This window comes from Canis aureus, chromosome 7 (genome assembly GCF_053574225.1).
Source record: "Canis aureus isolate CA01 chromosome 7, VMU_Caureus_v.1.0, whole genome shotgun sequence".
In the NCBI taxonomy this organism is placed as follows: Eukaryota; Metazoa; Chordata; class Mammalia; order Carnivora; family Canidae; genus Canis; species Canis aureus.
In genome coordinates this window covers 25,031,722-25,057,171 of record NC_135617.1, presented here as the reverse complement: position 1 = coordinate 25,057,171, position 25,450 = coordinate 25,031,722, and the positions used below count along the sequence as shown (strand labels likewise).

Genomic DNA, 25,450 nt, shown 5'->3' with positions numbered 1-25,450 from the left:
TGCAGATCCGCTGCAAATTAACTTACAGAATTAAATTATGCAATTTATACTGCTTATAGCTGGCATATATCTTGCAAAAATACCTAAAAGTTATAAATATATGGAAATGTATCCCAAAGTACTTAAATATCTGACTTTGGGCAGACTGTTTCCTCTCTAATTATTTCATCAATAAAAATGGATCATAGATTACTCATACTTAGTTTCCTTAGCTGAGGACTACAATCATCCAAACGTTTTCCCTTTTCTGGGGTTGTTTGTAAGAAGTTTTGATATAATTTCCAAAACTAATTGTCTATCTTCCAAAGTCAAATTCCCTCATATGCAAAGGCACAGAATTCTTTGGACAATCTTTTGCTTACTTCGGTTATGTATTAAATCATTCAGCTTTCCTTCTTCTCCACATGCATACTGGATGCTCACCACAACTTGCACAAATGCTAGAGAAAACATTTACAAATTCTGTAGCAGTGCATTGAAATGAGTTGAAAATCTGGTCCATTTAACAAGCCACACTGGAATAAACCAAAATACACAGATCATAGTGGCATTAAATTAAGTGTCTTTTCTAAAGAATAAATCAGGTTGATTACTTTTAAATACGGCTGAATTAAAAGCAAACACGACTGACAAAGGCATACTACATATGGTATTGGTTCACTTACTATTGAATATCTTGTTTAGCCTCTTGGCCAACAGAAATTGGTGTTATAAAGTTTCCTAGTGCAAATATCCGTACATGAAAGGAGAAATTTGTTTTTAAAAAAGCACACCGGAATTTATCACCAATTTAAATGTAAAACTCCTTGTAACTTAACTCAATTTATGGAACTCATTTTCCAATTTTCTTCTCTAAGTATATGGTCTAAAAGAACAGATGAAGAAATAATGAGGAAAGAAGGGAACTCTCCCATTTAAACATAAACTTTGAAAAACATTATTTCCTAATTATATTTTATTTTAATTATATTTAAATATACTACTGACATACACAGTTTGTGAAAGCATTTGCCAGTATATTCAACTACCACAACAGATTGCCTGGCACATCTTTGAAAAATGCCTCTGCTTTTCTTTAAAAAGCAATAGCATGGAATTTGCTAGTAGGAATAAAAAAAATAGATATTACATTGTCAAATTTAGGAAACTATACTGCACTTTATCTTCTGAAGTCAAAAACAAATTTTAAATGCTTTTCAGAGTTGGTAATGATGGTAAAGAGTGAAGCCAAAGATATCAAATTTCTACCCCATGAATCCAAACTCTACACAATTAAGAATCCAAACCCAAGTGGAAAAATAAGAATTAGATAATAAAATATTGTGCTCTTAGAGAAACATGATTTGCCGTCTGTGTTAGGAGAAAAAGGAGCTTAAATCCCTAGTTGCATTCAAAAAATGCAAAATCTATCTTAAGAAGCTTATTCAAAAATACAGAATATGATACAATTGCACAATAGGTTAAAAAAAGAGTTGGCTAAGATATATTGGTTCCCATCTAACCAGTCTCAACTCACATATTCAAAAACAAGAGAAGACAAAACAAACAAAGCAAAACTTTGAAAGCTTTCCTAAAGTGCAGGTGTGAAAATTTCTCCAGCTGGGGCTACAACAGAATTTGTAGTATTCCAGAACAACTGCTGTGACTCTGCCAGGCTCATTTGCTCAGGTTTGGTGAGTAAACAATTCTTCCTTCGAAAACCCATACAAACCCAATAATAAACCTTGTGCTAACCTGTCCAAATGAAACTGTAAGTGAGAGGATATCCAGAAGTTATTTGTTAATAATTATATGCAAAATACTTCAAATATATGGAAAAATATCAGTGAAAACTAGCTCAAGAATCTATTTGTAATGGCAACTGTACTAGAAAAACTATTATAATGAAATGTACTTTACTTTCCATGATGCACCCTGTCCAGTGAAGAAATATGACCCAGGAAAGCTTTTAGTAAATGTTTTTTGTTAAGAACCAGAGGTAATAACACTGATTACTTTATGTAATGGCTTTGACCTATTATCACTGATAGGTCATAAACATACCTCTTATCCATTCAGGCCTATTTGAGATAGAAGTTCCGCTAACATCAAACTATTTGAGTAATACCAAGAGAGGCACTTGAAAACCACTAAAAACAACCTTCCCTTTCCCCCCTCACATATTTCCTATTGTTTTGACTTATTTGTGATGGCACTATAATGTGCTGTATATTACAAATATACTGATATTAATATGCATTTTGTGATATAGTAATAACCTTGTATTTTTTTTCTCCCAACTTTCTTTCCAAAAATAAACAACTAGCAAGATTGGTGAAAACGGTATTAAATACATCAGTCAGTGTTGATGAGAAAACTGTAATCAGATGAAGTTATACCCGTCCTGGCATCTTTGCAAGATTCTCAGAACACATGAGACTGGGACGGATCTCCACTATTCCGGAAAATCAGAACGGCTCTGTTTTGATGCAAGGTGGATACTTCTTTTGCCTTGAGTCTTCTGTGTCCATCTGCACAGCTGTCTTGAATTTGGACATTTCCCCAAATTCGTAGAATTTATTTAAAATCTGAATTATATATTCAGATATATGTAGACAACGGGTCTAAATTTTTATGTCAGCCATGACACACATCTATGAAGAAGTTTGTTCATATAGATGTATACAAAGTGTGTTTATACATCTCAATCATCTAAAATTATGCAGTATATAATTTGATGTTATATATTTTCTGGATGACATTTATTGTTTCTTTTAGTCCAGAACATGTCTGGGAGAAATCTGAGTTGATCTATATCATGTTATACAGTTAACCCAATCTAATCTAAGAAGATAAGTTCCATTTCACCATCAGTGAATTAAATGATTATCAAAAACATTAAATAACAATTCAGTGGCAAAGTGTCATATCCCTCAACCCCTCAGAAACAGTGTGCATGCAGTTATAATGGAAAGTGAACATTGCTATGGGAAAAGAATTAAGGAAGCATTGGAGATGGGGGGGGCATGAAGTAAAATCTTGCCAATACAATGTGTATCGATTGGTTTTGATTTCCTCTGATTCTTTAACTTCTCTTCCAATCTTCAGTCAAGAAGAGAAAAAACAGCAGAGTTTGCAGTCCCTCAAAATATAGATATACAATATGTAAACTTGGCCTGAGCAGTTTTTCAAACAATGTTGGGTCCAGGTCTTTTCAGAGGCAAAAGCAGAATTATAAATAATTTAAACCCGAAGGCTGGTTTCCCTCTAATTTTTTAGTTCAATTAGAAAATGATGAATACAAAAACAGAAGAAACAGATTACACTGGTGAAGACACGGCATCCTTTTTGCAGGAAAGAAAGCTCTCATCTGTGTTCTTCAGGCAACTGAGCTAACATAATTACCCCAAGAATAACACTCAGCAACCTCAAGGACAGGCTCCATCTGACTAACCAAATTCAAGACACTATAACCAAATCTCGTTTTATTCATCACGTGTGGTTAGGTATCTCCAGATTCAATTTATTACTCCTTTTTTTTTTTTTTTTTTTTTTTTGCAGCATTCCTGGAGAGCTAATTATGGGAAATAATCCCTTTTCTTATTAGGCCAACTGTTTTCTGGGAAGAAACATTTGGTAAGCGTGGTGAACTATCAACTGCTATTATAAGTTCCATTTCATCATAGTTTATTCTTCAACAGCCCAGTATTCCAATTCTACCTCCAAATACTAATATGCAACACAACCAAGGAGCCTGTCTAAATTTCCTGGTGGTTCATGTTAATTCTGAGTCAAAGCAAAGAAGAATGTCACAAGATTGTTTTGAAAGAGTTTTTCAGGCTCTGCCTTAGTAATTAATAAGCTGACACTGCATACTAAATACTTATCAACACAATCAAAGGGGCTGCTTCTTTCTTGAGGAAAAATAGGTAAACTGAATCAAGGAGTTCTCTTTTCGAATAGACTGTAATGTGCCACAGATATAGTGGTTCTTCCAGAGAATTTCATTCCCAGCAGTTTCATCTTGGTAACATTTAACAATTTCACTATTTTAACATTTTGAAATGCCAAAAAGAACACACTGATCCTGCAGCTAGGCTTATTAGAGAGGAACGATCTCACAAGCGACAGGGAGGCACAGAGTCCACTGGGAAAAGGGTAACAGAAAAAGACAGAAAACAGTGGATAACAAACAAAGCCGAGCACTACTCCAACGTGAAATCAGATTTTCACCAAAACGTAAAACTTTACACACCAAATCAAATAATATCATCTATGGTTTATTTAAGGGACGAGGCATCATATTCTTTTAATATGCATATATATTGAAGCTATCTATTAAAATTGGGGGGGGGCGTGAATATCTAATCTGCCTTCCTAGCAATGAGTATGCAAGCATAGTAATTTTATTTATGAAAGGTCAGAACTGAGCATTTCCCCCCCTGTGGCATCACTTTACCCCCACAGAGACTTAGGAACACAATGAGACCTTTCCCCATCAGACACTTGATACATACCTCAGCCAGGATTGCTCCTTGCTTGGAGTGGGAGACATCTTTGGAACAAAAAGAGTCTGTGTACAGTAAGTTCTCTTGATAACCTAAAATGGATTAGTTTTAAAAAAAAAAAAAAACACGTCCGTCCTCTTGCCTCTTGCCCAACTACAGCAACTGCTATTGTGCCTACAAGTAACCGCTTGCAGTATGCAACACTTAAAATTCTGGAGGTGTGTGGCTTCTGCTCATGTATGGATATAATCAGGAAATTATTTGTCTCACTTAAGAAACTATGCATGGCCTTTTATTTTGATAAAATTGCTCTTAACTGAGTTAGAGATTAGGGGAGGCGGGGGGGGGGGGGGGGGGGCGGGGGAGGACAGGGAGAGAGAAAAATCAATCAGTATATCTTCCCTTGCAAACTGTCAGTAGGGTGGGATTAGAAAAGCAACACTTTAAATCAGACAAAGTCCTATGGGAACCTTAAAGGTTAGTTGCTCTGAGCTTCTCAATATTCTGCAAAATAGATTGATGGCAGTGGTCACCTCACTGATACTCAATGTCCACTGAGTTTACGCTAAGAAATTGCATTTCCCCCATTGTTGAAAAGGCATTAACTTGGTAATAAAATATGAGGAGAAGTTGTGGGACCCGTAGAGATATCTTTCAACACCTTTAAAACCAGTAAATCTGTTGTAATCTCTTATTAAATGCCCAAGGATGCTTAATGTATCGAGAAGCAACAACAAAGACAAGAACATTCTACACTTAATTTAAAGGGAAATAAAAAAAGATGGGAGGCAAAATGATTAACAGATTACTATTTTTTCCCCTCATCTGTTCATTTTAAAACTAAAATTAGAAACATGCAAGTTGCTTTCAAAGTTTCAGATGACCAAATGACAGTTTCTCGCGTCGGTCACTGCACACATTTGCACTGGGAGAGGCGATCCATTTAGGATTGTGAGCCTCACCGAGAAATGTCTTTCACAAACACAGCAACTTTTTTTTTTCCCCCTCTAATGGCTAGTTCTGGGTTAATGGTTCCTTCAACATTCAAATTTAGATGTTCAATGTACATTTATTTTTCCTAAAACGGAGTGGTTCCTGCAGCTACATTTTCTACACCAAAAGTTTATTATGACATACAATTTTTTTTTTTTTACATGACACTTCATATTTTAGACAGTTTCTAGGTTTGGTGCAGAGATCGGTGTATTTCTCCGGGAACACTTAGTTGCTGACACGGTTTACAGACATTCAGCACCAACTCAAGCGCCTGCTTTTTTCCCCAACATGCACAATTACACGTCTTCTAGCAGCACACAGGAGTGCACACAAGGGGTGCACACACATTCAGTAAGCAGGAAATGGTAGAAACCTCCAGAAGTAGCCCTGACCACAGTTTGCAGGCTGGGGCTCTACGGCTAAGTAAACATCGACGCACGATTCGCTCGCACGGACTAAGAACTCCGCGGAGGGCACCGGGGACCACACCGGTCAGTACCCGAGGGGGCGGGAGGCGGACACAGTCTGTCCAAAAGGCAACCCTGCCAGGTCTTACCCTTCGCATCCCCCGGTCCTCGGGGAGAAGCTCCCTCGGCACCTCTGGCCGGCGCAGGGCGGCTTCTCTGCAGGGACGAGCGTTCCGCCCGACTCCCCGGAGCTCTGCCCGGAGCCGACGCGCCCCGCCCGGGCCCGGGGAAGGCGCTGGCGCCGAGGGAGCCTCGACCAGGCGGAGGCGGAGAAGAAGTGCAGGAGGCAGGGGCGGCCGAGGGAGTCGCCGGAGGGAGGCGGCGCCGGCGCGGGGATGCGGGCGAGGCGGGGCGGGGCGGGGCGGGGCGGGGCGGGGGGAGCGGGGTGTGCCTCCGTCGGTCGGTCGGTCAGTAAGTCAGTCGGTCCACGCTGCCCGCGCGCCGGCGTCCCCTTCCTCCAGCGCCCGCCCGCCCGCGCCGGCCACCGGGACCGGAGACCCCTCGGCGGCCGCCGCCCGCGAGCCTCGCCCCCGCCCCCGCCCCCGCCCCCGCCCCCGCCCCGGGCTGGCCGCTGGGGGCCCCCGCTCGCCCCGCCTGGCTGGGCGCGGGGCCGCAGGTCTCCTTCGGCGCTGGCGCCCGTCGCCTCGCCGCGCTCGTGCGGTCCCCGCCTCTGCCTCCGCTGGCGCTCTGGCTCTGGCTCCCGCGCGCTCCGGTCCCATTTATGAAGCGCGGTCCCATCACGTGTTAATGAGCCTTTGTCCTGCCCTGGCAGCGGCGGCGGCACAGACCCCACGAGGGGACCGCGCGGGGAGGGACCCGCGCACCAAGCAGCGCGGCGCCCGCGGCTCCAAACTTTGCTGGCGCGGGGGACCCGCCGTGGCGCCGGCCCTGGGCGGAGGGGACCAGCCTCTCCGGCCCGCCTCGCCGCCGCCTCCTCCTCCTCCTCCTCCTCCTCCTCCTCCTCCTCCTCCTCCCCCCCCCCCCCGCGCCGCCGCCTCCTGGGCCCCGGGGCCCCCACTGCCGGGACCCGGCTCTGCTCCCGGACACCCGCACACCCCGGCCGGGCCGACGAGGGGCTCGGGCCCGCGCCGCCCCCGACCTCGGGGCCCTCATCACGCGCGCCCGGGCTGCGCGCAGCGCCAACACCTTGCGCGGGGGTCACGTCTGGGGCAGCGGGCCGAGCCCGAAGGGAGAGGGGCGAGGGGGCGAGGGGGCGAGGGGGGCGAGGGCCGGAGGCCGAGGCGCCCCGGGCCGTTCAGCCTGCCCCCGGTCGCCCCCGCGGCGGGCCAGAGTGAGCCAGGCCCCGGGGACCGCGGCGCGCAGCCCCCGAGCAATTTGCTACCTTGCGGTGGCCGCGCGACCACCTGTCCTCCGGCCTCGGGGCACCGGCGGGCTCCGCGCTGGGCGCCCTCTCCCGCCCCCCGCGCCCCCGCGCCCCCGCGCCCCCGCCCGGCGCGGACCACTCGGGCGCGCCCCACCCGCACGCCCCGGCTGCAAACAGTTGGGCTCCGTAGGCGGCCGGTGCTGCGCCTCCTGCGCCTCCCTGGACCCAGCGCCTCGCACCTTCCGGCACTAGCAGGACCCCCCGCCCCCGCCCCCGCCCCCACCCCCACCCCGCTCTCCGGGGCCGGGCGGGGGGCGCAGGGGACTCGGGGGCCGCCGCCGCTGGCGCCTGGGGAGCCGCGGTGCGCCCGGTGGCCGCGACAGGAATTAGGGTACATGCTCGTTAATTGGTTCCACTATCAGCCGCCGTCTGCCTCCCGTGTGCACGGATCAAACCTTAATTGGTCTTTACATTTATCATGGTGAATTGCGAACCTACAAACAAGCCCTAGTCGCTGCTTCAGCAGAAAAGGCGCCCCCCGCCCCCCCGGGGCCCAGGCGGAGTTGTGGCAGCGGCGCCGGCGGCGGTTTAGACATCTTTATCTCTCGTGAGTTGGGTCGAGGGAGAACTGCACGGTTTCCACCTGATGGAGGGAGCCACGTCACTCAGGGCCCCGAGAGCCCTGCCAAAGGCTTGGTTCGCTTCCCAGCCCTCCTCTCCGTCGTTGCCTCAACGTTCATTTCATGACAGCTCACCAGGGATCCAGCAAATTCTAGCCCCGCTCCTCATTCTGCACCCCACACTCCTCCCCGCCCACCCCGGGCAAGGGCCCAAAAGCACTTGTAACATCTGGGCCCCGTATTCGGACTACGTGGCAAGAATCCGGAAAAGGCAGCCTTGGAAGGAAAAGGGGAGACTAATGGGGAGGAAGCTCAAGGGCGAAGGGTCCAGAACCCTAAAGGGTGTAAGTAAGTGCCTTTTGGAAACATCAGGCCAAGCACAGGTTTCCTGCGGAGAACTAGTTGAGTCTTCCTAAATCTCCCCAGATTGCTTTGGGTTAGAAGTTATTTCCCATTTCCCCATAAGGGAAATAGCCATTTAAGAATCCACCGCTGAAATGGTCGATTTCCACGAGGTAGGTACATGGAACAGGTCAAAGACGAAGATCTGATGGACCCACCAGTAGATGGAAGAATAACTGGCACGTGGGGAGATGCGGGACGGGCCGTGGGCATTGACCCTGATGCGCGGTGCAGGCCCTACCCACAGCAGAGGAAAGCATCTCAGCCTACCTGCCCCGGGGAGACAATTTCATTTAAAGATGTGAAAGGCCAGTAGGGAGGCTTCAGCATCTGTTGCTTCTGTTTTCTTTTAGGGGTCATGGTTGTTAGATTTTTTCCCCTCACCTACACCCTTGGCAGGAGGGCAGATTCACAGTTTTGCCCTCCTTGTGACTCCCAGACTCTAACTTCCCAAGTGAGCTGGTGACTGGACACCAACCTCATAGTGTTGCCACTTCCGTGTAGCCCAGGTTCAAATGATCGCTAGCCATTAAAAGAAAGGATCTAGGTGGGTCTTCTTGTTGTGATGAGCACTTCTTTCAGGTGACAGGAGAGCTCCTGGAAGGCTTTCCAGCAACAGGCTTTCACATGGGAGCGGTCACTCTTCCCTGGAGGCTGGTGATCTGTGCTCTTGGGGTGGCCCAGGTATTTAGCATCCCTCCCATACACAATTCCGACACATCCCAGGGTACCCCTTATAGGACATTCTTCCACTCACCAACCTACCCGTGTGGTTTTCAATATCGAATCTGAAGGTGGAAACCATTGACAACCTACCGAGGGTACCCCGTGGAAATGTTGTATCTCAACTCATTCACACCAACTTTTGCTTTTTCATAAAGAGGAGCAGTCTAATTACCTTAAGGGTCTCTGAGTCATCCTGAATCTCCTTTGACTGATGGTGAGTTTGTTTCCCGCCCTCCCCCCCCCCCCCCCCCCCGCCACTGGATTTTATGAAATTCCAAGCAGAAACCTGGGATCCAAATAGCTTAAGTCTATCTATTGAGTGACTCACTGAAGTGACCTGCGGACAGAGCCAATCATTAAGAGTCTAATCAAGTAGCGACTCCAGCAGCTCTAACTATTTGCCTGTGAGTCTGTTGTTCAGGGCTGGGCGAAGGCTGGAGCCTGACAGCTGGTGAATTGTACTGCCTTCCCATTTAGAGCTCAAGGATAATGCTCAGTAATGGAGTCAAAATTTGACTTGTGACCTGGCATTTTATCACCACATGTGAATGCTCTGTTGAAACGGAGAGAGTTATTTTGTTGTCTGAAAAATGCAGTTCTTGTGGGCATGCTTGTACATGTTTCAAACTGAAAAAGTCTGTCCTGGGCCCATCAGGATGTTAGAGCCCTCAGTCAAAGAGCAGCTAGACTTTTCCCTCAGAGCTGGAAGAGGAGCAGACGGCAAACAGCGTGAACTCAAAATGGGTTTCGATGCCTCAGAGTTCACCTTATGCAAGGGTCAACTTTAAATGGGGCAAAATTACTTAGTTTCCACATGTGGTTGGCCAACCACGATACTCCTGAGACAGCAAGAGTGACAAGTGCAAGCTCTCAGCATCCGTCTTAGGAGCATCATGTTTGAGGGCGCTCATTCGTTCAACGCAAAGGCATTGGCTGGTTCTCGGTCACCACTAACCCAGGCTGATTTTGAACCCGTGACCGCCTGGGGAAGGGGTACGGCAGCCCTTTAACGGGCTTCACTGGTCCCTGCACTGCTACATGTGAGGCTTCTCGTTTGTTAGTTCTTTATCCTTTTAAAATTAGAACAGGGCTATGATGAGCCAATTTACTGGCGTTCTGTGTAATTTAGGTTATTCACTCAGTGAAATGTAGAGGATGAGAGCACAGTTAAGGCTGCGTATTTCAACTTCAAAGAAAGATCTCAATTTATTTCTGCCAAAATGTTAATAGTTATACTGGACATGGAACATTAGAGAAGCGTGCCCGGCCTCCCTGAGATAGCTGTTGATCCAAAAGGAGCTATACCTCGAGGTTTCTTTTTTTACTTATGGTTGGTCGTGCCTGTCTCCCACTCCCCACAGGAGTGGTCTGTTGGGACTGATGAGTAATGATTTCCTGGTTTGGGAACTGGTGAAGCAAAAACATCCCTCTCTCTTAGAGTTTTAAGAGTTCTATCCAAGTTTGACCCTCGCGTTTTCTTTGGTATTTTCACTGTGACGCTCACACCACAGGGCTGGAAGGCTGGCTGATTGAAGACATTTTTGGGAATGATATTATGACTGCACGATTTCATTCTAATTCGGAGCATTGCTTTAGAGTTTTGACAGCTATTATTGGTTCTCCTTTGAGGCAGTAAAGCATTTTGTTTTGCAGTGCCTCTGCATTGCCGGATGGGAATTTGTTTCCTCGTTCCCAGTCTAAAGGGTAAGTGTCAGCAAGCCTGTGGACGGACAGACGTGGCCGGGGCTCTGTCATCCCAGGCTTGAGATCTGGGATGCTTGCTCAAAAGACGCTCTACCAGTGAAGCAAGTAACCTGAAGAACCTCCTGCGCCACTTCCGCATGTTACTCAAGAGTTACAAGCTGGAGATGAAAAATGACATTCTTTCTGACTCCACCATCAAAAATAAAATCTGGTCTAGGTGCAGAAGCTGGTTGCCAGGGTAGGGAATGAATGGGTGAAGAAGGGAGGACGATGGGCTTCCTTGACCTTGGGGGACACTGCGTTATATCAGGCACAAAGAAAATCACAGCCGCTTCTCAGTGATCTTCCCATAAAACTAAACACATGCTCATTAGGGCGGTTTTTTTCACCTTCTCACCTTCTTTCATTAAACCCCACTCTTCAACATCCCAGCTGAGCAGCAGCAAAGAAGGCTGAGAAATGACAGGAAGGCATTTTTCCTTTGTTCATATGTTTTGTTTTGTTTTTCATCACCAAGCGGAGGATCGGTAATGAGGAGATGGATCATCCTTTCATTTCAAACCATATGAGGAGTATGTGCTAACAGATAATAAACAAACACATAGTGCAAATAAAGGGAGTGAGAAAACAGGTTAATAAAGCTTTTGTCCCCCCCCTCGCCTTGATTAAACACTTGCAAAATAGTCATCAAAACTCTATAATTAAAAAGGCTACAAACATTCTTTGTCTAAATATTTCACTTTTTTGAAAAATGGGGCAAGCTGCAGTATTAGAATGTCAAAATATGGCAAATAATGAAAAAAATAGTGCTAAAAGACAGGTACTTCTTAGTCAATGGGACTGCCTTCTTTTTTTTTTTTTTTTTTTTACTGGGACTGCCTTCTGAGTGAATTCTCTTCCTAATGCTCTTCATGGTTTTCTCAGCTTCAGGTAGGACCTTAAAAAGGAAAATGTCTTTCTGTCTCCAGTTATAAGGATGAAATGAAACAATAATCACAAAACGCCCAGCCTGGTGCCTGGAACTTAGGCTCTCACTAACTGAGAGTTCTTTTTATTTGTCCTGCCACTATTGCCATCCTGTAGCTGCATCTGTATTAAATATCTGGAAAGGATCACAGTATGGCTACAGGATCTTTCATTCTTAAACCAGAGGGCGGGCAGCTGATTTGTAAACAAAGTGCTCACATTTTGAGGGTTTCTTGGGGCTCAGCTGTGACTTCTTTGCTGTGGCGCCCATTCTAAACACATGCCGTTGATTATCTGCTTTACACAGAGGTCTGGGTGTCCTGATACCTTGAGAAGTCCCCATTATCTACTCCCTGCAGTTCGCTAGCTTTTCCTTGAGATGCAGCTGCCAGTAAAAATGAGAATTGGCAAAAGCCAATGGGGTATATGATTAGTCTGTGGGTTTGTTGTCTTATCTGTTGTATCCAAAACACATTAAAGAAACAAGTAGAGTTCAGACTTCATTGTTTCAACAGCATTGAAGGACTGAAAGTATCATATTGTTTTCTAATTCCTGTTTAAAGAACTATGGATTTAGAGAGGACATAGGTGAGGTTTGCAAGCAGAACATCCCCCCTGGCACTGATGACCAGGCTGTAATTTATCATTTCTAGACCTTACTTTTCTAGTCTGGGAGATGAAAATAACACTAATCTGTCTAACTTGTTTTTTACGCAGTCTTTGAGAATGTTTAATAAGATAATAAAGGTAGAAATACGTTGGAAAGCTTCAAGAAAAATTTGATGAAGGATTTTATTACCATTAATAATTTATCTGATGTAATGGTCCACTGATTTCTCAGTTGTATCAAATTACATGGAATATTTTAAATATTCTGCTCATTTTAAGAGATAAAATAAAAAATAATAATAAATAAATTATGAATCTTAGAGCTTTGAAGGCATTGACTTTGTACCCAAGGCCCAGGGAAGAGCAAGTAGTGTGCTAATAACCAAGTTGCAGACTCCTAAGCAAGGATATTGGATGTATGTAATGGGTGATTACATCTATTGAAAGGAATTTCAGTTTGAGGCCTGATGGTATGCCTCTCCAAGCTGGTACATTGGCTGATCTACTGGTTGTTTTTGCTACTGCATGATATAGATTGTTGCCCACTGGGGGTTACTTTTTCAACTCAAGGAGACACAGTTTCCTTATACATAAAAATATGGGAAAATATGCTATTTATTATTTCTTTAAAAATATCATTTCCTTCACAGTGCCTGGGTGGCTCAATAAGTTAAGTGTCTAACTCTTGGTTTCAGCTCAGGTCATGATCTCATGAGCATGGGATTGAGCCCCATGTTGGGCTCTGCACTCAGTGGAGAGTCCGCTTGAGATTGTCTCTCTCCCTCTCCCTCTGCCCCTCCACTGTGCACTCTCTCTTTCTAAAATAAATAAATAAATAAATCTTAAAAAATATATGATTTCCCTTAAGACAGGTTGCTGAGTGTTAAGACTGCACAACTCCTACTTTCCCTTTAGTAGCTATTGAGCAAAACAAGGGTAACTTTATCTCTATCTAGTATGTGTTTCCCAAGCAAGGAAACTGGGAGGGTAGAAACTTCATTTAGAAGCTGTTAATTGTTTGTCACATGTGATAGCAAGTGTCAACTCAGCACAGCAGTCCAGAAAAAGAAATAATGTAACAATTTTGTCCTGTCAAAACTATTAAAGAATAAGTGGGGGGAAATGAACCATCAGTAAATGTCATTTTAAAATAACTCCAGTTCTCGGGTATCTGGGTAATTCAGTTGGTTGAGTGTCCAACTGTTGGTTTTGGTTCAGGTCATGATCTCATGAGATTTGATCATGAGATTAAACCCCCATCAGGCCCTGCCTCAGGGTGGAGTCTGCTTGAGGTTCTCTCTCCCTCTCCCCATGCCTCTTCCCCTGCTCTATATCTCTTTAAAATAAATAAATAAAATCTTTTTAAAAATTTAAATAACTTCAGTTCTGAAACTTTCTATGATGATATGTTATAAGGAGAATCCTAATGTCAAGACCACACCTCCAGTGGTCTGAAATATTTTCTACTCCACTACCTTCTAGAAGAAGGCTTTCTTTTCCCTTTCTCTAGTTCTTTCTCCCTTTAATAGATGTTTTTATTAATAAGGAGCCCATTGGTTGGGTGGATGAGAGATATAGAAAAAGAAAAAGAAAAAAAGAAATAAGAGGAAAGTAGAAAATAAAAAAAGATTACTCCAGAATATCTGTATCTCTTAGTGTCCCTGAAGTACTAAAAATGAGAAGCTTGAGACAATATGTGAAATTTGTGGTCTGATACTTTGCCTACTATGAAGCTCAGCTTTCATAGGCAGCCCCTGAGGTCTGTTTTTGGAGAATTCCTGTCATATTCCCTAGGGTATCTCCCTACTAATTCATTTCTGCTCTGAAAGGCCTCAGAGTAATGAACTGGTTTAGGGATAACCCTGAAAGAGCACATTGAGACAAAGCATGGATATTTAATTTTATTTGATTAAAAAATGATTCACAGATAATACAATGTCAAGATGACATTTTTTTTTTTTGTGTGACATCACAATAATATGTTGGGGCTAATGAGATCAACTGTTTGAGTCACTGAAGCAAGCCATGGGTTCAACACTCAAGTTGATCATTTCATTCTCAGGACTTAAAACTTCTGTTTTAATAAAACTAAAACATGATCATCATAATGAAAAGCTATATAATAAAAAGTAAAAAGTCCAGGTCTCCTCCTCCTACTTCCATCTCTCAATTCTTTACCTAGAGGGGTTGGCTATTAAGAGTGATGTATCTCCTATTATACATTGTCGGTATATATAATTGGTTGAGAGAATTAAAGGACAAATTCCCAGAAATGGAGTGAAAGTTTTGTATTTTGGAGTGAAAGTTTTGTATATTTCAAACACTGACAGAAAATGCCAGGTGTATACTGAGCCCTTTATTTTTTTAAAGTTTATTTTATTTATTTTAGAGAGAAATAAAACAAATATTTTACTTATTTATTTTAGAGCACAAGCAGGAGGAACAGAGGGAGAGATAGAAAGGGAGAGAATCTGAAGCAGACACTGCACCGAGTATGGAGCCCAACATGGGGCTCAGGCTCTCAACCCTGAGATCATGACCCTGAGATCACAACCCTGACATCACAGCCTGAGCCAAAACCAAGAGTAGGCCACTCAACTGACTGCACCACCCATGTACCTCATACTGAGTCCTTTAAAAGGACATGATCAAGCCCTACAAACACACAGCTGGAGTGACGTGAAAACTCAGTCTAGCCCCATCTTTAAAACAGCACTGGGTTAACTCAAAGATAATAGACCAATACTGCCCTTCAAGGGCTTTGGAAATTTATAGGAGAAGGGATGCACTCTTGTCACCATGGTTGGAAGGGTAGAATAAAAGGCTAGGATGTTAGACATACTGCAATTCATAGGGCAGTTTCACACAATTAAAAACTGTCCTGTGTCTCATACAATTTACAAATGTTTTTGTGGGCATTCATGTAGGTGAAGTGTCTTTATTATTCTGGGCCCAGAGCCTAACTACATTATTTATGTATAAATCCATCCAAAATTCTTTGTTGTTTTTTTCTTTGTCATGTTTTTAATACACATTGAATTTTCCAGGAATACCACCACCATGTAATTTGAGAGTTAAACATTTTGAAAAATTGCATCACTATGGCATTTATGCCCTTAATCAACAAATCTTTAGCTTTTACAGAATGATATATATTTATATTACATGACTTGCTTCCTTTTGGTTCTCTTTTATACTTTACTTAGGGTGTGGTGTTAGGTTTTTTTTTTCCCCAAAAAAGCAGGTATGTAGTAAATAATATTATTTATAATTTTATTTCACTTTAGTCAAGGTTATAGTACAAAATATTCATTATTGAAAAAAGGCACTTGTGTCTGACAAGGGTGAAACCCACTGTTCTTGGGAATGTTCATGTTTCCTGGCTTCCACTTCTCAGACTATACTTGACTTGCTCAGGCTCTGGGATCCTTTCTTCACTCTCCAGGGCCCTGAACCTACAAGTAGAGTGTTAGTTCAATCTTCTACAGCAGTTCCAGAGACACAGCCTAGTCAGGGCAATTTTGTCCAATGTTCACCAAAGGGACAGGCAATTAGTGGATGAAAATGCTTCTCTCTATTCCTAGGAGAAAGCAGATTGGTTAACCTTGTGGCCACGAAGCATGCTGATGAGAAATAAAAACATGAAGATACATACTTCCTAGAGGACTGCCAAGTATCTAGAGAACATGTATCACTGGTCACCCAGGGGACAAGAAGCTACATGGATTGGCAAAAATTCTCACCACTACTATAAGTAGGTCAGTAGTATGATCTTCACATATAAGCAGAGAACATTGTTGTTGCTACAATTACTATTTTCAGTTGGAAATACTGTCATAGATTTTTTATTATAAAAGTAACAAATGCCTACTGTAAAAATTTACTTATAATCTTGTTACTCAGAAATGCTTATTAGTATTCAGTGTGTATTTATCCAAACTGGTCACTCTACCCATATATATAATTAAGTATGTGTATATTACAAGTGTGGGCAATGTACAATCTGACTTCACTTTAAAGGGAATACATCACCTAAAAGTACATATTGGATATTTATGTAATTGTGTCAATGACTACTGCTACTGTGTTAGCTTTTATCTTTGTTGTTGCTTAAAGTCCATCTCATGCTTATCATATTCTAAAAATATTTAACCATGATTTTCTTATAATTTCTATAATAGCACAATTTTAATGCAGATAAAATTTCTTTTAATTTGTTACACTCACTAGAACATAAGCTTTCATATGATGGTAGGATTACTGTAACCTCAAAGCCTAGAATAGAGCCTGCTAGGTAGACGCTCAATAAAAGTAAATGGATTAAATTATGTATTTATCTATCCCCCCAAATATAAGATATTACATGTATTATGTAGGAACATAAGGAATATATTTCTTTTATTTCATATAAGAAAAAACTTTTTGGGGACCCTGAACAAATTCATATTGTATGGAGCTGGTTAGGATTCCATCAGAGAAAGATAAAAGACTGGACATTCAAGGCAGTAACACTTTGATATGTCATGGCCTATAATCTGACCCTCAGCTCTGCATGATAAGAAATACCATCTCATCATTGGGTCCTTAATTGATCTAGATCTTCTAAGAGATGCCGTTTTATGGTAACCAAACTCACAAGAGAATGATGTACATAAGCTGAAATGGTGATGAAAGGTGAGTGCTGCACACTTGAGATTCTTCTTATCAGCACAATCTCTCAGTACATAGGAATAAGTAATTTAAATTACTCTCAGAAGGTTAGTTGGAAGGCATGGGAAGAGAAGGGAAGGTTCATGACCTCACCAGCAGCTGTCATGAAGCTAAGAGAGGCTAACACACACATATCCATCACAAGAACCTACTAAGGGAGTGGAGCAGCCCTGTCAGCTGCTCGGGGCACCTCTCTCCTGAACCACAGTGACAGAATCAGCCCTCATATAGTCACCCTGCATGTTGGTAATGGAAAAAGAACATATGTAAGTAAATTATGAAACATTAATAAAGTGAATACTCATGAACATAAGTATCCAACTTAAGAGTCAGTAAATTTCTAATACTTTAAAAAAATGTGTATTTATATTCCTCTCCTATCCTATACACTATCTCCACCATCAGAGTAACTGACCTCCTGAAATTTGTATGATCCTGCCTTGTTTTTTAAAAAATAAATTTTATCATGTATTTATCACCAAAATACTGTCTTTAGTGTTTATAAAAAATGACATTGCATTGTAGATTGCTTATTTCATTTAGCATTTTGTAGATAGATTCACTCAAGTTTTTTTATTAGCTGTATTTATTTTCACTTCTAAATGGTCTAGCTTTGTGTGAATATATGCAGGATGCTTGTTGCTATAAACATTCTTATGGCTGTCTCTAGATCAGAGATATGAGTTTCTAATGGATAAATATGCCTAAGAACAGAAATGATGGGTTATAGAATATGGGCATATTTGAATATGCCGCTATTTCCAAAAATGCCTGTACACTTTATTCTCCTGTCTTCAGTGGAGAATACTTCTGCTTGCATCATTCACATCACCATCAAAACTTGGTGGTGTCAGACTTTCTATTTTTTTTTCTAATTTGCTAGGTATAAAGTTGTATCTCATTTTGATGCAAAACTGGGTTTGGTGTTTCCTATATAGGAAGATTTTTAAGCTACTGTTTCAGTTTTCTTCAAAAGGTTACAGACATTTCTGCCTTTCTCTTTCTTACTCTTTGGGTTGGTTAAGTTGTATTCTTGCAAGAATTTGTCAATATCAAGTTGCCAGGACAGCTCCAGTGGCCCAGCAGTTTAGCGCTGCCTTCCGGCTGCTGCGGCTGCAGGTGTGATCCCCGAGATGGGGGATCAAGTCCCACCTCCGGCTTCCTGCATGGACCCTGCTTCTCTCTCTGCCTGTGTCTCTGCCTCTCTTTCTGTGTGTCTCTCATGAATAAATAAATAAAATCTTAAAAAAATATGTATATCAAATTGCCATAAACTTACCATATGTAAGTTTATCTTTTAAATTATCTACAATTTATCTATCTTTTAAATTACTACCATTTATCTTATAAAGTTCTAGCAAATTTGTAGTAAGTCTGCCATTATTTCCTAGTATTATTTATTTATGCCTATTTCTTTTTTCCTTGATCATTCCTGCAAGAGGTTCATTTGAGAGATATTCAAAGGCCAGAAATTTTTTGAAATTCCACAAAGAGCTTCAATGTGCCAAATCATTGACATTTGCTTTGGTGCAATTATTTTTATCCAAGAATTTTCAACTGGTCAATCAAATTACTATTACACGGTATGCTTGTGCTACGAACAGAAAGCCTGTTATATTTTTGTTTGTTCTTCCTCTTTTTTTCCTTTCTTCTTTTTCTTCTTCACTTTTTGATGTAAAAGAAATTTTTCCTATTGGATAAAATAATTTTTGGATTTTTTAATTGTGAAACTAATATGGAACATAGAAAAAATTTGGGGGTATAAAATGAAAAACCAAAATCTTCCTCCTTGTTCCAGATCCACTATCTCTAGAAACAATCTTCATTTGTTGTCTCTTGTTTACTTTTAAAGACATATTATATAAAAAAGACATATTATACATATAGATGTATCATCTTAGTTTTTACAGAATCCTGATCATATTATTAGTGTGATTCTTCATCTTGCTTTTTATTTAATAAGAGATCATAGAGATTTTTCCTTATCAACAATTGTAACTTTATTTTTATGTCTATCTAAATAATTTCATTAATGTCTGCTCTTATCTGTATTATCTCTTCCTATATACTTGACTTTATGTTTTTCAACTTCTTGAAAGTTGATGCTTGACTTCTAAATTTTCAGTCTTTTATTTCTAATATAAGCCTTGAAAGCTATACATGTCTTTTGAAATATATGTTTAGTGTATCCCATAGGTATTGATATATTGTGTTTTCATTTTTTAGTACTTCCATGTGTTCTAAAATAAATTTACATTTTTATTTCTTTTTTTTTTTTTTTTTTGCACTGTGACTTTTTGGAACATTGTTTCCTTACCAAATACCTGTGTGAAGACTTTTTACAGTGATCCTTTTGTTATGGATGTCTAACTTAATTGCATTGTGGTTAGAGAATATGATTATGTGATGGAAATTCTTTGAAATTTGCTAAAACTTGTCCTGTGGCTGAGAACATACTCATCATTTTTAAATGTAGTAAATGATGGGTGCATTATATTGTATAAGTCAAAGAGACCAAGCTTGTTAATTTTGTTGTCCAAATTTTCCATAGCTTTACTGATTTTTTGTCAGCTTGCCTTGTTAATAATTGAGAGAGATGTATTGAAATTTTCCACTATGATGATAGATAATATCAATTTTTCCTTAAAGTTCTTTCAAATTAAAAAAAATTTTTCTTACTCTGATCAGAACACTGAATGTGAAATGTACCCTCCTAATAGATTGTTTCAGTATACAATACAGCATTTATTGTTAACTATAGGCACAGATCTCTAGAACTTATTCATCTTACATAACTGAAACATTATACCTCTTGGTTAACCACTCCCTATTTCTCCTTCCTTCTGGGCTCCTGGCAACCACTTTTCCACTCTGCTTCTATCAGTTTGACTATTTTAGATACCTCACAATAAATGGAATCATGCAGTATTTGTCCTTCTGTGACTAGCTTATTTCATTCACATAATATCCTCCAGGTTTAGTTATGTCATCACATATGGCAGGATTTCCTTCGTTTTAAAGGCTGAATAATATTACATTATATATATACATATATATATATATGTATATATATGTATGTATATGACATTTTCTTCATCTATTCATTTATCAATGGACATTAAGGTTGCTTCAAGGATGCCACAATGAACATAGGAATCCTACCTCTTTGAGATCCTAATTTCAACTATTTTGGATAAATACCCAGAAGTGGATTGCTGATCATATGATAGTTCTATTTTTAATTTTTTGAGGACCTCTTTCATATAATTTTCCATAGTAGCTATACCATTTTCATTCCTACCAACAGTGTATAAGGATTTTGGTTTTTCACATTCTTGCCAACACTTGTTGTCTTTTTTTAAATATAACTATCAACAGGTGTGAGACTATGTCTCATCTGATTTCAGTTTGCATTTCCCTAATGATTAATGACATGGAGCATCTTTGCATATAACTGATGGCCATTTGTATGTCTTCTCTTGAGAAATGTCTGTTCAGGTCTTTAACTCATTTTTAATACTTTTTTTCTTGGTATTGAATTTTAGGAGTTCCTTACATATTTTGTAAATTAACCCATTATAAGATATATGACATATAAGTATTTTCTCCCATTCTGTAAGTTACCTTTTCATTCTGTCAGTTATTTCCTTTACTACGCAGAAGATTTTCAATTTGATGTAGTCCCACTTACCTATTTTTGCTTTGGTTGTATGTGTTTTTGATGCCAATATCCATGAAATCATTGCCAAGACCAATGTCATGAAGCTTTTCCCCACATTTTCTTATTGAGGTTTTATAGTTTCAGATCTTACATTTAAGCTTATAATCCACTTTGAATTGACTTTTGTGTATGGTATATGGGTCCAGTTTCATTCTTTTGCATGCCAATATCCAGTTTTCAACACCATTTGTTGAAGAGACTATCCTTTCTCATTGTGTATTCTTCACACTCTTGTTGAAATTAGTTGGCTGTATATGTGTGGATTTATTTCTGGACTCTCCATTCTGTTCCCATTGGTCTATATGTCTGTGTTTATGCCAGTAAATACTGTTTTATTTACTGTAGCTTTGTAATCAGTAAGTATTTTGACTACAGCTTTCTTCTAATTGTTTTGACTATTTGGGGGTTCTTTTTGGTCCCCTGTGAGTTATAGAATTGGTTTTTCTATTTCTATAAAAATGCCATTGGAATTCTGATAGAGATTACATTGAATCTGTAGATCATTTTGTGGGTAATATGGACATTTTAACAATATTGTCTTCCAATCAGTGTACATGAGACATCTTTCCATTTGTGTCTTCTTTGATTCCTTTCATCATGTTTTGTGGTTTTGTAGTAAGTCTTTTATCTCCTTACTTAAGTTCATTCCTAAGTATTTTATTCTTTTTGACACTATTGTAAATGGGATTGTTTCCCTAATTTCCTTTTCAGATAATTCATTGTTAGTATATAGAAATGCACCTGATTTCCGTGTGTTGATTGTGAATCCTGAAGTTTTACTGAATTTATTACTTCTAACAGTTTGTGTGTGTGTATGTGTGTGTGTGTGTGTGTGTAGTCTTTAGGAAACCTATATATAAAACCATGTCATCTGCAAAGAGGGACAATTTTACTTTTTCCTTTCCATTTGGATGCATTTTTTTTCTTGCCTAATTGTCATGGGTAAGACTTCCACTGTTATGTTGAATAGAAGTGATGAGAAAGGGAAACCTTGCCTCATTCTTGATATTTGAAGAAAAGCTTTCAGTTTTTTACTATTTAGTATGAGGTTAGCTGTGGGCTTTTCATATATAGTCTTTATTGTATTGAAGTAATTTCATACTTCTTATTATTGGTCTATTCAGGCTTCCCAGTTCTTCTTGATTCAGCCTTGGCAGGCCTTATATTTCTAGGAATTTATCCATTTCTTCTAGGTTATTCAGTTACTTGACATATAATTGTTTATTATAGTTTCTTATGATCCTTTTTGTTTCTGTGGCATCTGTTGTAATGTCTCCTCTTTAATTTCTGACTTTATTTGTTTGAAACGTCTTTTTTTCCCTAGTCTGGTTAAAGATTTATCAATTTTATTTATCTTTGCAAAACACCAACTCCTACTTTTATTGATTTAAAAAATGTTTTTGTTCTATATTTGATTTATTTCTGCTCCAACCTTTATTATTTCCTTCGTTTTCCTCACTTTAAGCTTAGTTTGTTCTTTTTTATCTAGTTCCTTGAGGTGTATAGTTTTGTTGTGTATTTGAGATCTTTCTCTTTTTTTTTTTTATGTAGGAATTTATTGCTATGAACTTCCTTTACAATTGTTTATGCTGCATCCCAAAAGTTTTGAAATGTTGTTTTGTTTTCACTTGTCTCAGTTTTCTAATTTCTCTTTTGATTTCTTCTTTAACCCATTGGCTATTCAAAAGCATATTGTTTAATTTCTGCATATTTGTCAATTTTCCAGTGTTCCTTCTGGTATTGATTTCTAGTTTCATTTCATTATAGTCAGAAAAGGTACTTGATATGATTTCAGTCTTCTTATATTTGTTAACACTTATTTTGTGACCTAACACATGTCTATGCTAGAGAATGTTCCATATGTACCTGGGAAGAATGTATTTGCTGCTACTATTAGGTGAAATGTTCCATATATGCCCCTTAGATTCATTGGGATATGGTGTTGTTCAAGTTCACTGTTTATTTGTTAATTTTCTGTCTGGTTGTTCTCTCCATTATCAAAAGTAGGGTATTGTAAAGTCTCCTACTTCATTATTATTTCTATTATTTCTCTATTTCTCTCTTCAGATCTGTCAATTTTTGCTTTATATGTTAGGTATCTGATATTGGGTACAATTATATTCATAATTGTTATATTCTCCTGGTGAATTTACCCTTTTATCATTATTTTATGTCCTTCTTTATCTCTTGCGACAGTTTTTGACTTAAAGTCTGTTTTGTCTGATGTAAGTATAGCCACGCTGGCTCTCTTTTAGCTACCATTTACACAGAATATTTTTTCATCTCTTCAATTTCAGCCTATTTGTGTCCTTAAATCCAAAGTGAGTCTCTTTTAAATAGCATATAGTTGGATCTTATTTTTTTAAATCCACTCAGCCACTCTACATCTTTAGTCATAAGCAGCAGCCTTTTTCAGAAATCATGCACACCACTCTACCATCTATTCTTAAATTAAGAAAGTTTAAAGTTAACTCATTCTTACTATCATCTTGACAAATATATAGACGTTAAAGCAATTTATACTTAGAACATAGACTTATAACACTACTCCCTTTGAATTTATATGCAATTTTTATCAATTTTATATGATTTTTAACTCCACAGATTAGAGAGCATAATTATTAGCATTATCATTTTATACAGACAACATTAGTTTATATACACCAATATATTTACTGGTTTCTTTGTCCACTATTTCTTCTTAAATCTCAGACCTTTCTGGTAATATTTTCTTTTGTCTTAAAATGCACCTTCATTTAGGCTTACTTAGACTGAGTTCAAACCCTGGAGCTGTTATTTACTAACAGTGTGACCTTGGACCTTAACCTCACTGTAAAATGTGGATAATGATAGTGACTACAACAGGGGATTATTTTGAGGATGAATTTGCTAATAAATATGAGGAACCTGGCATATAGAAAATGCTATTTAAATGTTAAGTATATTTTTGAAGTTTAAAAGTTCCTTTACTGAAAGTCTGCTAGTAATAGCTTTCTCAGTTTTTGTTTGTCTGGAAATATATTTATTTCACATTAGCATTTTTCAAAGATTTTATTTATTTATTCATGAGAGACACACAGAGAGAGCCAGAGACATAGGCAGAGGGAGAAGAAGGCTCCCCCCAGGGAGCCTGATGTGGGACTCGATTCCAGAACTCCAGGATCACAATTTGTGCAAAGGCAGACACTCAACCACTTAGCTACCCAGGCACCCCAACATTAATTTTTGAAAGATAGTTATCTTGAGAGATAATTTAGTTGAGTACACAATTCACTTTAAAGGTAAATTACACTGTCACTGGCTTCCATTATTCCTGTTAAGAAGGGTGCTTTGTCCAGCTGTCATTCCCTTTTAAATGGTTTATCATATTTATCTCTTCTTTCAGGTTACTTATAAGACTATTTTTCTTTGATATTTGTGTTAGTCAGAGTTCTCCAGAGAATCCAGAACCATATATACAAAATAGGAATTGGCTCACATGATTATGGAGGCTGAGAAGTCCCACAATCTGCCATCTGTAAGCTGGAGAACCAGGAAATCTAGTGGTATAATTCAGTCTGAGTCCAACAGCCTGAGAACCAGGGGGTGGAGGGTGGTGACGGTGTAAGTCCTGGTCCAAATTTTAAGGCTTACCAATTAAGATCACAAATGTCTGAGGACAAAAGAAAATAGATGTCCCAGCTCAAATGGAGATAGTGATTAGCCCTTCCTCCACCTTTTTGATCTATTAAGGTCCTCAATGGATTGGATGATGTCCAACCACCCTGAGGAGGACCATCTGCTTTACTTAGTTCATGAATTCAAATGGTAATTTCTTCAGGAAATATCTTCACAGATATACTCAGAAGTAATGTTTTTACCAGTTATCTGGACATACTTTAACCTAGTTAAGTTGACACATAAAATTAATCATCACAACATGCCACACTTTCATTACAATGCTTATAGGTATGGATTTATTTATTTATCAATCATACCTTCTCTTTTTGTGGATTCATGTCTTTCATCAAATTTGGATGTTTCTCCAACATTATCACTTCAAACATTGCCTGTTTTCTTTGACCTCTGTTCTCTCTCTCTGTGAGATTCTAATTGGATGTAAGTTAGACCTTCATATTCTACTTCACCCTCTTCTAAGGTCTTGGCTTCATATGGAAATCTTGGGTGCTGCCCTCTCACCTCAGAAGATGTCAAAGTTTCAGTCCTCAGCTATAAGTGTATATCCTTCATGTATAAATGTATATGTCATATGTGTGTGTGTGTGTGTGTGTGTGTTTTCCTTCAACCTATGCTATGTAACTGATATTTTTTTTGTAGTTTTCAGTATGGAAGGAGAGTGCAAAGTGCAAGATATAATTGGTTTACTATACAATGCCCTAACCATAGCTCAGGCTCTCATAATTTCAGAATGAATTTAACTAGTCTTAAATTACACAACAAAATTTTATTCAGCTGAGCTTTAAATAGTTTTTAGTCTATCCATAGATAATAATAAACATCCTTGGATAGTAATAATAAATATCCTTAGATACTAATAAATCTTAAGATGATTTATTGCTGTTCACTGACTTTCATTTTGCAGTGTCAAAATCCCCTTTTTTTTTTTTTAAATCCCCTTTTTTTTTTAAGATTTTATGTATTTATTCATGAGAGACATATATATATATAGAGAGAGAGGCAGAGACATAGGCAGAGGGAGAAGCAGGCTCCATGCAGGG

General features: G+C 39.7%; 1 protein-coding gene and 1 long non-coding RNA gene across 6 annotated transcripts in view; one reads left to right on the top strand and one right to left on the bottom strand.

The window, feature by feature from the left end:
- The window catches only part of CNR1 (cannabinoid receptor 1), a 52,896-nt gene extending 46,428 nt beyond the window's left edge, over window positions 1–6,468 (bottom strand). For 2 of the 3 annotated variants that reach the window (XR_013383043.1, XM_077903111.1), the window contains exon 1: window positions 6,040–6,468. The gene's annotated coding sequence lies outside the window, so the exon portion shown is untranslated. Of the gene's footprint in view, window positions 1–4,496; window positions 4,580–6,039 lie in introns of all 3 variants that reach the window. The other variant, XM_077903112.1, reaches the window with a different exon arrangement.
- Window positions 5,682–25,450, top strand: part of LOC144317146 (uncharacterized) — a 36,665-nt gene continuing 16,896 nt past the window's right edge. Inside the window, exons 1-2 of one of the 3 annotated variants that reach the window (XR_013383046.1) lie at window positions 5,682–5,974; window positions 15,886–16,059. This is a non-coding gene — a long non-coding RNA (uncharacterized LOC144317146). Of the gene's footprint in view, window positions 5,979–15,885; window positions 16,060–25,450 lie in introns of all 3 variants that reach the window. The other 2 variants (XR_013383045.1, XR_013383044.1) reach the window with 2 other exon arrangements.